The sequence below is a fragment of the Cupressus sempervirens genome, chromosome 5 (assembly GCF_028749045.1).
Source record: "Cupressus sempervirens isolate cs-2001-9-10 chromosome 5, ASM2874904v1, whole genome shotgun sequence".
Taxonomy (NCBI): domain Eukaryota; kingdom Viridiplantae; phylum Streptophyta; class Pinopsida; order Cupressales; family Cupressaceae; genus Cupressus; species Cupressus sempervirens.
Genome location: NC_143122.1, coordinates 687170661 through 687187203, shown reverse-complemented (window position 1 = coordinate 687187203; position 16543 = coordinate 687170661). Strand labels below are relative to the sequence as shown.

The window sequence follows — 16543 nt, the reverse complement described above, 5'->3', positions numbered from 1 at the left end:
TTACTTCTAACATTAGTAACCTTTGGCTATCCTTCAGCCTTTTTGTATTCTGGGGTCAGCCCTAATTCTTTTGACTGCTATCTAATACTTGAATAACTCTCTTTCTAATTTTTCTCCATTTTGAAATTTATTTAATTTAATTTTAATATTTTTTGATATTTTTATGACACTATAGAATCTTGTCACTTTCTTATAAAATCTCATTGTTCTTCACAATGTATAATAGAAATAATTGAAATAATAACAACTTGTCTATAGAATATTGTTGGTACATAAAATGTCCTTGTTAGATTTCAATTAATTAAATTTTTAATTTGTCTAATTATTGACGGTGATGTTGTTTTGAATTTTTTATTTGTGTGATATTAATTTTTAATATTGCTGACTTTAGCTCTTAATAAAGTATAGATTAGATCCCATTGCCTCTATGGTCTATGGATGTTATGGAATTCCAATAATCTCATTATTGATTTGTCATTCAATCATATTATTTAAGTATAATTAGTAGATAGATGAAATGCATTATTGAGAATTTATCTAAGTACATGTTTAATCTTGAATCAATTATTACAATAACAATATATTCTTGAAGTATTATTTAAGTATAATTAGTAGATAGATGAAATGTGTTATTGAGAATTTATATAGGTGCATGTTCAATCTTGAATCAATTATTTCAAGAACAATATCTTCTTGGAGTTTGATTTAGAGTGGAGAATTCATTAAAATTGTATCTCCGCCTAAGAGAAACTCTCTCGATTTTTTTATTATATCAAATGCTATTTGAGTGATTTTCATTATCATTATTAAGTTTAAGTTGTATGATGACCACTTCATAGAATTTCTAGGCAACTTGGTGTGGTCTCCATTGAAAATAAATGCTAGGTAAGTATGCTTGTACCATGCTCTTAAAAGTAATGTACATAACTCCTCAACTATCTCTTTTCTTCTTTAAAACAGTTTTATGAAGGATATTCCTTGTTTTGCTTTCATAGACTAGCCTCTACCATAAGTGATACCACCACTCTAAGGGCTCATGTGGTTGCTGGAGTACAACTGGAATAGGAATAAAAAATTAGAATTTATTTTGTATGCTCTGTGTGATACCCCAAATCAAAATTGGGAATATGAATGTACGCCAAATCAAAATTGGGAATAAGTCAAAGGGGCCTTGGTCTACTGGTGAAGTTGAATGGCTCACAAAGAGCCCACCAGGGATCAAGTCTTGCTGAGTGCAAGGCCCAAAGACATCATAAGGGATGAGGTCGGGATCATGCCTCGCGCGAATTTGGTAGCGTGGATGCTAGTTAGTCCTTGGCTCTAAGCTGAAAAGGTTTCAAGCATGAGTGGGCCCGTATCAGGTTCCTAAAACGTCTAAGTGGCCTTCGTTGGTTGGTAGCTTGTGGGCTTCATGCCTCGCTAGGCTGCCTCGTAGGTTTGAACCCTCTATCAAATTTTTTTTAAAAAAAATTGGGAATAGGAATGCATATTCTCATTTTGGCCTCAAAATGAGCATTTGACCATTCCCAAAAATACTTGTTATTGAAATAGATTATTCCTATTCCTATTTTGATTTTTTCTAATTTGATAACATTTTCAAATCCACTATTGGTTCAAGTTCACTAGCTTCCAAATGTTATCTCGCAATGTGGAGCATTTGATCAGATCCTTCTTTCTATCTGAGTGTTATACAAGGGAAACCCAATTTATAAAAGAAGAAGCATGACATCTATAGGTAAAGAATTTAGCAGACCCAAAACAATGCTTGGTGCTATGAAGCCTTCTCACATGATATCCAAAATCAATGCTATATAATTTTCAAGCACAATGGTTATCCCCCTCTTTCGAACTAAGTGAATTCCCTCTCCATGGATTTTCAATACCAATCAGGCCAATTTTCTTTCCCTAGTTCAAAGGCTCACCGAGAAGATACCATCAACGAAGAATCTTACTAGTACAGTTGGTTCAAAGAAGAAGAAGAATTTATTCAGAACTAAATCTTCTTCCATGAAACACCCGCATGCCTTGGTAGCTGTTGATGAAAATTATTCTGAAAAGGAGGTAATCGAAAAAGAATATCCTCAATCCACTTTTACACACCATGGCATTTCTAGATATTTATTTAAGACAAAATTAATATGTTGTCTTAAATATTTAACTTTTTATTTTAAATACCTTAAATTAAAATTAGAACTTTCTTAATTGTCTGAAACTAAAAATTTAGATAAATGAAAGGAAACATGTATTTTCAATTGCATTTTGGTGAGGTTGAAGTGGGAAGAATTTTTTTGCTCCAACTTCTAATTTGCAAACTCTTATTATCCCATCTATTTTTTCTCACTTTTCAGCGGGCCATCTACAGAGTTGTGAGCTCTAAGCTCTTCACTGACATTGAGGTACGTAAAAATTATTAAGAGCAGTTTTAAAAATTGTTTTGATGCTTCATTGAATGAGGGTTCTGAATCCTTAACAAAGTGGAGATTTTAGTATAGTTTCAAAAACCCCATTTCTTAAGCCCATTTCTCTCATGCATAGATTCTTGTCTTGGTTTTAAAATTGCAAGTGTGCCCTAAAAATTAGAGCATAACCCTGGTAGGAGAAAGAAGAAGCTGCAAACCCATTATAATAATCTCAATTTGCATTCACCCAGCTTAGAGATTTCCCCGCCTATGCCCTTCGATGGATCCATCTGAGGCCATATTCCATCTGATGGTCTCCTATGTTTGCATAAGGCTTAGGCTAAGCAGGGGCAACATTCATGGTGGGGATTCAGACGGAGCAGTTGTGGAGATGGAAAGAGAGGAAATTTTAATCGAACAGAGACTCGATCATGCAACCTTGGATAGTTACCCCAAAATGATGTATTCGCAAAAGAGGGCTTCTAGGGGTGAGAAGGATTGCTGCTCCATTTGTCTTGTAAACTATGTGGATGAGGATGTGGTGAAGGTTTTGTCACTGCGCCATCATTAATTTATGTACATGGAATGGATAGATGAATGAATACCTAGATTTATATACTTATACAGTTTTGTATTCTTGTTTTTCAGATTGGAATGATTCAGTCGTGTCATTTTTCAATTGAATTACTGGTCTGTATTTCATAATCAGTGAAGATTCATTTTTAAATTTGAACGAATCTGTTGAATGGTATGTTTTGGATTGTGCTCTATTGGGCAATTCTTTGGGGGATTAAAAACTGTGTTTGATTTGAAAGAATCGTGAAGTCTTTGTTCTAGCACAAATCTAACTAGAAGTGATAAATTGTCACATGCATTTAAATTAACTTGTATAATTTGTGATGGAATTAAGAGTTTATTTAAGGAAGTGTTTTTAGAATAAGGAGTTTATATTTGAGGGAGTGATCTTGATTTTAGATTTGGAATGAAGACTTTATGTAAATAAGTGATCTGGGTTTAAGATTTGGGATCGGTTTCTGTATTTGAAACTGATTTGGGAATTTAGAAAATTGTATTAAGCTATTTGATTTTGGGTTTTGTTTTCTAGATTTTATAGAACACAAATTAATATATAGAACTTGCAACTAGACTCTTTGTTGTTGCTCTGTATTAGATTATGGTCCCAATAGGGAAAACCAATGTCAAAACCCTCCGACTAAAATGACTTAGTCCGCAGATGACCCTAGTAGGATAGGAACATGTGCCCTTCAATGAATCCATCCGAGATCAACACATATGGATGATAAGGAGATGATTGTGTCATCTCTGAAGAAGACCATATTATTAGAGGAGAAATGGTGAGAAACCCTTGAATTAATTTTCAGGAAGAGGCAGCCAATGCCATCCTTAAGCTTTTAAAAAGATTTTACTAGGATTTGGAACCAGGATTGGTCACCCGACATTTGGGTGATATAAAATTGTAGAGAATTGATGCTCAACTCCAATTCCACCATCCAAGCTAATAATGATGCTGTTGTCAACGAGATATAGAAAAACATGAAATTAGTCACTCACAAAATTAACGGTAGTTAATTTTTTTTAATAATTTGTTGCATATATATAATTTTCCTTTCCGTGATTTTTATTGTTAAATTTATTTAAGAGGTGTTTTAATATTTTGGATGCATTAAATCATCCTCCCTCCCCCTCTCTAAGTGCCTTTGAGACATAGTAACAATTAGTATCAGAGCTAAGTCCCCTTGATGAAGCCTACCAACTTGGGTGAGATCCATAAGAAAGGCATGGTGAGTTAGAAGCGACTAGAAAAATAAGAAAAGGTAATAAATGAACTAAAAGATCAACTAAAGGTATCCATTACTAAGAGACCAAAGCTTTGTGAGAAATTGAATGAAATCCAAGACTAAATTAACCACTTGTTAGAACATGGATCTAAAGAGTATGAGTAAGCTATTGCAGATTTGATGAAGGAAAATGAGAAGCCAAACAAAGAAAAGGAAAACCTAAGGAAGGCTATTAAAGGTTTAGAAATTACGACATTTGAAGAGATGGAAGAAACAAGAGTTGCGAAGAATGTAAGGAAAATTACATAAAAATTCAACAAATTTTCTAAGGATGCTCTAAAGATGAAAAGAGGATGATCTATTGAAGATTTGATAAGAAATTACCATAATGTAGGAAAGGATCCACGATATAGGTGATGAAAACCAACAGAAAGGATGCTCTAAAGATGAAAAGAGGATGATATATTGAAGATTTGATAAGAAATTACCATAATGCAGGAAAGGATCCACGATACAGGTGATGAAAACCAACAGATCCTAAGTGAAAATGAAAGATTGAAGGATGAGAACAAGAAGTTGAAGAGTGACCTAAAAATTTAAAAGGAAGACAATGAGAAACTAAAAAGTATGATGAAAGTTTAGAAGATTTGTAATAATAGGTCCTAATATAGAAACCAATGAAAATATGGAACCATTCTCTTGTTTACATTTGGACCATATTTCAATGCACTACTTGATTCATCCATCTATATTCAAATACTAAGGTTCTACAGCCTCTGAAGTCATATAGAAGAGCTATAATTTAAGAAAAAAATCAGCACCCTACCACCCACTTAGCTAATCCAAAAAATTACAATACCCAGTGAGCAAAGTGTAAATTCCAACCTGGATAAATAAATGTAATCACAATAGTAGTGAGAATAAATAAGGGAAAAACATCTCAGAGCATGAACTTGGTGAGCTTGTGCAAATGGGTATTTGATAAATCTTATGAGTTGTTGCAATTACTAGAGATTTGAAAGGGACACTTAGAATTAAGTCTCCACCTTTGAAACTATATCATATATTTATCGAATACTCTATAATTTCTTTTCCTTATTCGCCACCTCCATCTCTTTTCTATATTCTCGCCTCTCTACTACTTCTCCCCGTGCCACCAAATAACTTAGAAATCATAGACATAAAAGATGAATGGACTAGTATGCATGCATGCAAAATGTTGAAGAACACTCAACCCTGTGATTTTTTTAAGGTTTCCACCTGCCGAAATTATTAACATTGTTCCTTATTTTGTTAAGCTAAAATCATAAATGACTACCAACAAAAGTAGCCATAGCCAATTATAAAATATTATTAAATAGATAAAAATATATTTAGAATTATTTCAAGAAACCATAGGTTGAAATGATTTAAGCACAAATTAATTATAAAGAAGAATGTGAAAACTATAGTCTTTACCTATCGATAGGAAAGACTAATATATAATAAAAACAGTTCAAAATAAAGATGAATTTTGTCCTCTATACTATGACAAGTTTATATGTATTTTTTTATAAATAAATAATTATTGATAACTAATTAATATATTATAATTTTTATTAATATTTATAATTACTTTTAATTTAAAGAAAATGTATGTAAACTGATAGTTTATCATTTTCTCTACAAAATTAATTAGGTTGAGATATATTCATACTAAGATTTAAATCTAAAGAATCTAACAAAATAGAAATGTATTATTGGAATAAAATTCAGCATTCTTTTAATTTATTTAACTGAAACAAAAAATTAAATAAATTATAATATTTTTTATAAAATTAATAAAACATAATATTAAGAGTAGATAATATTTTTGAAACAAAAGAAATGCAATATGCTCCAAGAAATATATTAAAGTTTACACAATCAAGATAATTGCAACATCAATTTATAAAATTTGATCTAAATTAATTAGGATACTTACATGGTTTATAAAAATTTATTGTTAAAGTAAATCTCTTTTGAAAAAAGATTTGTGCTCTATATAATTAATTCAAAAGCTTATTTTTCTTGGCACATGCTATAGTATTTGCAAGAGCTTGCTCTACACTATATTTATAAGAAAAACCCATATCTAATAATTTTTTAGAAGAAAATGGTACATATTTGTTACTAGAATCCTCTTCATAAACCCTGCAATAAAGATGAAAGAAAAATGTTATTGATGTCCATATGTTATAGATCAACAGAATAATTGCAAATTACTTAAAAATCATTTGCTTACTCAAGTGAAATCTTCAACTCTTTAGCAATAAAATCTTTAAGAGACTTGATAGTTGAAGATCGAACAAAACAACCATGCCGGCCTTGTGCACTATGATGCTCCATCAAAAATATATGAGCATTGCATGTATCTTCAATATGAGCTATTGCTACAGAGCCGAATAAAATTTGAATATGCTTTAGAAGTTCATAGTATGAAGGGTCCCCTGTCAAAAACAAACAATATTAGTAAGATCTAGAATTGAAACTATTTTGCTAAAATGAGTATTTTGGTAAAAAGAGGGGTAAAAATTTATTAAGATAGAAAGGAATATAACAAGGAGAGCTCAACAAGGAGCTCGATCCTGAGCAACAAGATCATCAAATTCTTGCACCATCTTAAAGGACAGTTGCCTCCTATCCCTAATATTCCAACCCGGATCATGACTAGAAGCCCATTTGGCTAAACAATCAGCAGTTCTATTCCATTCATGAGGAATATACGTGAACCTAATGAACTGAAAAGAGGAAGAGAAGAAAAGAATCTGCTTAACAACAGTGGCCAGCTGCCAACTAACATCCTCAAGCTCTTGCGAAGAAAGCATGTTCACCACCACCTGGGAATCAGACTCACAGATAATCTTACTCCATCCCCACAAGAAACACTGTTCCATAGCATATAAAATAGCCTGAGCTTCCGTGAGATTGTTAGTATAATCACCCTTATGAACTGAGAAGAAAAATTTAACATCCCCAGAACTACAACGAGCCACTCCGCCAATACCAGCTGGACCAGGATTCCCACGGGAAGAACCATCAGTGTTAATTTTCAGAACTCCATAGGGAGGAGGAGTCCAGTGCCCATCCCGGTTAACCCAACCCTTCCTCTGATGGTGAAGCTGCCTGGACATAGAAGGAACCTATGAGCTGCAGCCCCATCCTGAAGATGAAAATTGAGGCGATTACAGATAGCAAGATCAACCGGATACATATCCCCATCAAGCTCACACTTCACAAGAATAGTTTCCTGAAGAGAATGTGATATTTTCCACCAAAGATGCAAAACACCAAGCCGAACATCTTGGAATATGCGACGATTCCTCTCCAACCAGATATGCCAAAGCATGAAAGATGGGCCAGCCATCCAAGCAGCATGGAGAGAAGAAGACTTGGAGGGAGCACTACCCAAGCGGGCCCAGAACTCAGGCAAAGAGGAAGCATGCCGACAAGAGCAACCCCAAGCGCTCCACCAAAGGTGCCATATCTGAGTAGAATAGGAGCAATGGAAGAACAGATGGGAGACAAACTCCTCTCCATTACCACACAAAACACAATAAGAGGGGCCCTGAAATCCACATTTACAAAGATTATCCTAGGTAAGAAAATGGTTGTGAGCCACTAGTCACATGAAAAAATTGCACTTGGACCAAGAAACTTTATTCCAAACTTGCTTCCACCAAGGGACCTCAGCATCCTCAAATAATTGTCTAGTTATCTCCTGATACCCAGCAGAGACATGATATTTACCAGACAAGGTACCACCCCAAGCCAAAACATCTGGACCAAGCAAATAACACTCTCTAGAGGCCAGAATTTGAGAAAGCTCCTGACAATCCATGTCTGTACCTCCAGGAGGCCAATCAAAAGAATGCTTCCATCTGTAACCAACAACAGGTCCCAATTGATAAGGAGTCTTGTAATGAGCCACTTTATCCCATCCAGCGGCAAGAAAAGAGTCACAAAGAGGCTGAAGATGAGGGTATATGGATAAAATGGGAGGGAATCCATCCCAAGCATCAGACCAAAAAAAATCCTGAGAACCTCCTTTACATATCCAAAACAGACCCCTCTTCACCAACATCGCACCTGTCTTCAAAGTATGCCAAACCATTGAGCCACGACCTTCAAGAGGAAGTGCAGAAACAAAGGAAGGATCAGCACCATGAAAATATTTATGAGTGATAATACGAGCCCAAAGTTGATGTTGTCCAAAGCACCATCACCAATAAATTTTAGCAGCCAAAGCTTGACTACTCAATAGAGTAGATCGAAGACCAAGACCACCCTCCTTTTTAGGCCTACAAATAGTTGCCCAATTAACCAAACTCCATTTAGTACTACGCAAATTACCACTCAAAATGAATTGTCAAGAAAGAGCATCAAATTCCTTGAGAAAGTAAATAGGTGCAGCGTGAACCATGCTTCTATAAGTAGGAAGAGCTTGGATAACAGCTTGAAGAAGAGTAACCCGGGTAGCAGTAGAAAACCATCTACGAGTCCAATGATTTACCTTATCCTGAAGCTTGGTAATCAAATTTTGCCAGAAGAGATGTGGCTGCTTGGAAACAGCAATAGGAATGCCAAGATAAGTCAAAGGAAGTGATCCTATCTGAAACCGTAGGATACCAACAATCCTGTGCTGAATAGAATCAGGAGTGTTAAAAAAGTAAATGGAAGATTTGTGCTCATTAAATTTCTGGCCTGAAGTTGCCAAATAAATGTCCAAAGCATGTCGAAAGGCTTCAGCTTCCTTGATCCTAGCAAGACTGGCAAGAGCAGAATCATCAACAAATTGAAGATGGGAAAGAGAAGGTAAGCCATTACCCCACTGCCAGCCTTGAATAGAATTCTAGGACACCTGATACTTAATGAATCTGCCCAAGCCTTCAGCCATGATGATGAATAGATATGGGGAGAGAGTGTCACCCTGGCGGAGGCCTCTAGAAGCACCAAATAGTTGAGAAGGTTGACCATTAATAAGAACAGAAAAAGAGGCAGAAGTAACACAACTCATAATCCAACTCACCCAATCAAAGCTAAATCCAAAAGAAAGAAGAATACTCCTTAGGAAGCTCCATTTAACTCTATCATAGGCCTTAGCCATGTCCAGCTTAAAAAACATGGCTCTCTCCCTTGAAGTAGCCATAGAGTGAATAGCTTCAGTAGCAATAACCACCCCATCCAAAATTTGTCTGCCAGCAACAAAACCGCCTTGTTCTTCTGAGATAATAATGGGAAGCCACCTTTTCAGTCTCTCAACAATCAACTTAGTAATAACTTTGTAAACCACATTACATAAGGCAATTGGTCTTAAAAACTCCAATTGATTAGCACCCTCTCTCTTAGGAATAAGAGTCAAGAATGTAGAGTTCAAAGCTCGAAGCATCTGCTTGCTAGCATAGGATTCTTTAACCACCTCCAACAAATCATGATTAATGATGTCCCAAAATTACTGAAAGAATTCAACTGGAAAGCCATCAGGACCAGGAGCCTTCCCCTTAGGCATGCCAAAGACCACCTCCTCCAGCTCTTCCAAAGAGATAGGACGCATGAGATAATCATTCATTTCCTGAGTGATAAGGGAAGGAATACAGGACAAAATAATATTTTCTTCATTATCAGCAGGAGGAGAGTCCTCAGAGAAGAGGGTAGAGAAGTACCAAATAGCCTCCTGGAACAAAGCTGGCAAGGAATTTAGTTGGATACCTTGAGAATTAACCAAAGAAGAGATAGTGCTCTAATTTCGGCGAGATTGCACTGTTTTATGGAAAAAGGCAGTGTTTCGATCACCTTCCTGGAGCCAATCAACTCTAGCCTTTTGCTTCTAAAAAATTTCCTCTCGAAGTTCCCATTCTTCTAGAGCTCTAGAAGCAAGGGATTAAGCCTTGCCAAGATCCTTTGAGAAACCTCGATCTCTAATCTCCCTTGTGATGATATCAAGATCTTCTTGAGCAAGCCTCTTCATAAAGTGAAGGTTCCCAAAGCATTCCCTATTCCATATCTTGAGCTGCCTTTTAACATATTGAAGCCTTTAAGAAAATGAGAACATTGCAGTACCATATGTAGGAGCACCATCTTTCCACCAACAAAAAACAAAATCATGAAGAGAGGAGTCACAAAGCCACATCAACTGGAACTTAAAAGGAGGATGCTTCGAAACATAAGCCCCTATAGTGGAAAATTTGATTGGCCAATGATCTGAACCCCTCCAATCAAGGATTTTTGAAGAGATAGTAAGGGTGCCACTAACCCAGAAGCAAGAAACAAGAAATCTATCCAGACGTTCTGAGATAGCAGCAACACCAGTCCTATGATTATTCCAGGTGTAGAGAGCATTAGAAGGCTTAACATTAGAGAGATGAAAAAGAGATATGTGTTGCTGAAGAAGAGCAGAAGAAGGCCCCAGTCTAGCCAAACCACCATGCTTCTCCTCCAGACTTAAAACTGAATTGAAGTCCCCTGCTAACACCCAAGGATGATAAGGATGACAATTTCTAACATATTGAATATGTTCCCAAAGTTCCTCCTTTCCCACAAGATCAATAGGTGCATACACATTAGTAACCATGATTACCTCTCCTGAGTCTAGAGCAAAAGCTACCATAGAGAGAGTTGAACGAGAAGACATCCAGCCAAGAGGAGAAATTTTTTGAGGATCCCAAAATATAGCTAAACCACCAGCACTGCCTATTGCCCCAACACACTGGCATTGGCCACGAGACCAAATACTAGAGGCATGTTGGACCATAGACTCCATAGAGAGCTTAGTCTCTTGGATACAAAAAACATCAGGACTATGATCAACCACCAAGTTATGAATAGCCTTTTGTCTAGGGATGCGATTCAACCCCCTTACATTCCATGAGAGAATAATCATCATTGGGTAGAATTGGGAAAATGAGAATCCAAAGGTTTCACTGAACCAGACTCAATCAATATATCTCCTGTGAGTTTAATCTTCTCTTGGTCTGTTTTACGCCCACTCCTTAGAGGGGGAGTAGAAGAAGCCCGCTTAAAGGGTCGAGGCAACAACCCCAAGGGGAGAGGAGATCCCTTGCCCTTACCTGATGGTAGCACATCCTTAACCAAGTCAGCCAAAACAACATCATTATCCTCCAACACTGCAGGAGTCACCAGAGCCTCTGTCATAGGAGCTACAGGGACCTCACAGTTCTGATATACCAAAACTTGGGATGCCCCACAGGCATCATTAGGAACAAATCTCTCATCTAGGCAAACTAGATCAGGAGGAGGAATACCCTCCTCTAGAACCATACTATCCAGCACCTCAAAGCGATTAAAACCTGAATCAGATAATCTTTCTTTCAAAAGCCTCTTTTGACCACGTCCCTTAGCTCGAGGGCGAACAAGGGTAAATCCATCCTTATCCTGCATTTGAGCCTTACCCTTACCTGTAGCATCTTGCGGATTCATCCCCTTGGTAGTATTAGCCATTTGAGATTGTCCTTTCCCTGTAGTATCTGCCAAACCACCAGCATTGCCAGCTGTAGAACCATCCACTCCTTTGAAACTCGAGTTACGGGGGCACTAACACTGTAAATGACCATACTCATGACAAATTTGGCAACGGAAAGGGAGGGATTCATAATCTAACTGCTGCACCCAAGAAGAATCCCCCAGACAAATTTCCAAAGAATCTGGTAATGGGTTATTCAAATTAATTTCAACACAAATTCTAGCATAAGAAATAACCTTTTTATCGAGGGATTGATGTATGATCGTAGCCGGCTTCCCCAAAAAATCAGCAATTTGTCAAAGGATGTCTTCACGCCAAAATTCTAAGGGAAGACGAGGCAAGCGAACCCAAACTGGCACTATTGAAGGGAGATCCTCAGCAGAATTAAAACCTGAATGCCAAGGTTTGAAAAATAATCCCACATGGTTGTAGAAATAAGGGCCTCCTTCAAAAACACGATCATGATTAGACATGCAAGAGAATACAACAAAAAAATAACTATTCCCTGCCAACATAATCTCCATATCGCCTTCCACCTGCCATGAGCGGCGGATGCATGCCTCAAGAGCGGATAGGGAAATCTAGATTCCAAGAAATTTATATATCAAAGCATGCTTGGTCCAATAATCAATGTCCTCCATTACAGTCGTTGGAGGAATAACCAGAACAGGGGGATCATGGTTACGCGGAAAACAACCATTAACTTTTTTCAGCTTGGAGCTCTCCCCTGAATAAAATGATTTAGATCGCATTGCATGCATAGTTGGAGAAGAACCATCTGTTCTCACCAACGGAGAAGAAATCCCAGGCCTTGCCATGCAAACAATAAAACCCCAATCCAAAATTGACTGCAGAAGATTTCCAAAAACACCGACGCCTAAAATGAGTATTTATTTGTACTTTCAACTCAGATAACATTGGAAAAGAGTATGTATTTATTTATACCTCCAATCAGGGCCGATAATACTTTAAAAGATGTCAAATCGTTTGTGTTTGTGAACCAAGGCCCAATAACAAACGCTGGTTGCATTGTTATGACCTCAAGATTGTATTTGGCACCATAATTAAGGGCTTCCTATTCTGCTAATGTCTTTGCAGTCATATACCAAGAAAATGCATTTTCTTGAGATTTAAGGTAATCCACAGGGCTCCAACATGACTCATCAATGCATGAATGTGCTAATTCCCCTTTGTCATTCAATGGACATATAGCAGCAGCAGATGAAGTGAAAATCACTCTCTTAACAGTTTCAGCTCTTGTGCATGCTTTCATCACATTAAGTACACCATTTACAACAGGCACAATGTAACCTTCCTGCATCTCATCAGTTTCAAAGCAACACTTTATATTTGTAACAGAATGAAAAACTACTGAATTTAAATAGCAAAAGGTTTCGTAATCAAAGTGTTTAATGTAAATCTCAACATTATTTATGAGTAAAATATCTTGAATAATTTAAATTAAGAGTTATGAACAATTTTACATATTGATAAGTAGGAGATGATTTCCACAGCTAGTCAAATTGTGATGTGAATATCAGGATTTAACTGTGTGATTTTGAGTCAAACTCGATGACCCATGTTTCATGAGTAGTGATTCAACATGAATCCATCTCTCATGAGAATAAATGGAACACTTAGCACTCACTGGATCTAGGTGATGCTCACAGGGGTGAAGCACGGGGGACAATGATTGTATTAATTTAATTTATTATTATTGTTATGCCATTTGACTGACTATATGTCTATAACTAAATTAGCTACAGAAAAACAATTTAAAATTAAAATAAGAAGTTATGTTTTTAAGGTGAGTGGATTTAACATTCATATAGAAGAACAATTATAAATATTTAAATTTAAAGTTATTTTAGAAATTTCTTAAATCTGAATGTTTATTATACAGATATTTAGTTAAAAAATCATAAATAGAAATTATAGTAAATATCAAATTTTATTCTAAAATATCATGAATATACGTTTATTTTATTTGTTTTAATTTAATTTGTTAATTAATCTGGTGAGAAGTGTTTTTTGTGTGTTGCTATATTTTCATATCAAATTATTTCTTATGAAGATTACTATAAGATATTTTCTCCTTTTCTATAAAGTCCATTAACTTTTTTAAAACTTCACTTTTGTCTATGATTTCTTTTCACATAGCTCAATTTAAATTAAATATTATTTTATTCAATAATATTAAATATTAATTTATTAAAATTCTATTTAAATGTAAGTCAATAAAAAAATGTAACTATTCAAGATAAAACTATAAAATATTAGAATATCATTTTAGTTGATAATCAAAATAATAATTATAATATAATATTATTAATATAAAATTAATAATCAAATGGAAAGATTAATAGTAAAATAGTAATATATTAATTGAATAATAAATTATTAGAATTCAATAATATTATAATATTTTACTAATGACAATATAAGATTATATAGTAGTATTGATATAATATATTTATTATATAATGAATCATTTTCTAATAATTTAACAAATCACATATAATTTGTAATTATTGTATAACTAATTCTAAAATATGTTAAAATATATTTAATGGCTATACAAATTACATAGTTCTCTTTATTTACTATGCATGTTAGAGAATGTGTCAAAACTCACCTTTTGGAGAACTCATCTTTCATTTATGGTTTGCATTTTTTGGTTACTTTGCATATCCTCATTTTAGGGTTTTGTATGTGATCATTCTAGGGTTACCTTCCATGTCTTCTATTAGGTTTGTCTCTTAGAGGGTATACAAAATATCATTTTTTTGGAGTTGGAAAATATATTGCACTTTTGAGTTGTATTTTTATATAATGACACTAGATTATTATAGCTAAACAAGTATTATATGTGTCTTTTTATTTTTGACATTTCACATGTCATGTGTTTTGTAAATATTAAAATATCATTATGACGTTAAATTACTTTATAAAAATTATATACCATCAACTCATTTGGAAAGTTGCTAATATAAAAATCTATAATAAATATAAAGATATCAACTAATGTACAATTTCAATTATCTTTTAAAATTATGATAACAAAAGCTTGATTTTGACATTTCATAATATTAATAAAATATGGTAACTTTTCTCATTATCAAATAAGTCAACATAAAAAAAATTAGTGAAATAATTAGTATTAATACCAAAAGTAATAATTTAATTATTCTAATTATTCAATTATATATAAAGAAATAAGTAACACTACAACAACATTACTGGATTTTATTTACCAATTTAATATTCTATTTCTCAATCTTTGCAATTATTTTAATTGGATAATTCCATTCCATTTCAAAACCTAACATAATAATAGTCAAAATTTTCATCATATTAAAACAATAATTTAATTAATTAAAAAAATTGAATATATCTATTTGAAATTAAATATAAAAATTTATAATTGAATTATTTTTTAATAATTATATTTAATATATCCTTCCATTTCGAAAGAAATTATTTTATCTTTTATAAAAATTAGTACACTTAAAAATACTAAAATTATATATTATTCATAATAAAATATTTTGTTTTAAACAATACTCAACTCAATTGACATTTTTTTATTGGTATTGTCTTTTTATTTAAATGTCTCAAATATAAATCATGATACATTGAAAATATAAATCTTACTGTTGTACAGGAGACAGTACGATTGTTATGGGAAATGTGGATGCTATGGTGTTAATGGCTCCATCCCATTCCATGCAAGGAGGCAAATGACGCATCGCACATGACATTTGAGGCAGTGCAAATTTTTGGCTATTTAGCTAGTGCTAGGATCGAGGGGGACGCCTGACCACAAATTCTGTCCATAGTAATGAAGACACGCCAGGAATATCATCTACGCAGCCTTGCAACCCAACTGCAATGACAAATTATTAACAATCACATCTGATTTTTCAATGCTAAGCAATTAGGAATAAATTAACTACTAATGATTCTTGAGTTTTCATCTGTACCCAAATTTAAATAATGATTGAAGAAGAGGAAAGATGTGATGGAAGTTGTCCACAGTGAAACAGAGAGGAGATGAAGTCGTTTGGCAAGAGGAACCGCCCAACTGAGTGCACTGTCGGCTACTAAGTAGGACGTTGTGACTCCTGAGTGATTGAGGTCTGAAATGAGGTCAGTCACATGGGATTCCATGTTTGTGAGTGAGAGGAGACAGGCCCCCTTGTTACCCCACCTTTCTGATTCTCCCACAATGTAGTGTGGAATGATGCCCACCCGAATGTCTAGGCCAGGTTTATGAGCATTTGAGAAAATATCCTTCTCGACCTTCGCGATGATTTTGTGCCAGGCCTGAGTGAGAATGAAAGTAAGAGAAACTCCGTGAGAGGCGAGTTTTCTTGTGAGGTGCATCATGGGGTTGATGTGGCCTCGCCTTGGATGGGGTTGATGTGGCAATCATACAAGATATTTATATAGTATTAAATTATTTATTTTAATGGTAGAATTCATGTACACTTTTAATTTCCCCTTTATTTTCCACATTTGTCATTGGTAAGAAAGTTGGGAGAGTTTTAATTATTAAATTATTAAATAATATTAAAATATTGTCCAATCACTTTGTATGGGTAAAGTAAAAACTTAACATTACTTTTATTTTTTACAAGTAAATGAAAATAGTTACTATTTTTTTTATTCTAAAGGGAAAATAATTCGATGAACTTGCAAATACATGGTACATTGATTGTAGCAAAGGTGGTATTGTAAAACTTAGGCAACATTGGTAATGCACACACAAAGATTTGAAGACAACAAATGCAAAAACTACAAATAAAAATAAAAATACATAGTTGAATCCAATGCTACTAGAAAAT

At 34.5% G+C, this 16543-nt stretch overlaps 2 pseudogenes across 1 annotated transcript; both read right to left on the bottom strand.

The window, feature by feature from the left end:
• Nucleotides 1-16543, bottom strand: part of LOC149557809 (UNC93-like protein 1) — a 71551-nt pseudogene that overhangs the window by 16773 nt on the left and 38235 nt on the right.
• Nucleotides 6226-15445, bottom strand: LOC149557810 (putative anthocyanidin reductase; annotated as a pseudogene). The gene is made up of 4 exons (XR_016352429.1): nucleotides 15359-15445; nucleotides 12642-13011; nucleotides 6462-6666; nucleotides 6226-6370 (listed from the first exon to the last, which is right to left on the bottom strand). The product of XR_016352429.1 is annotated as a putative anthocyanidin reductase (transcript).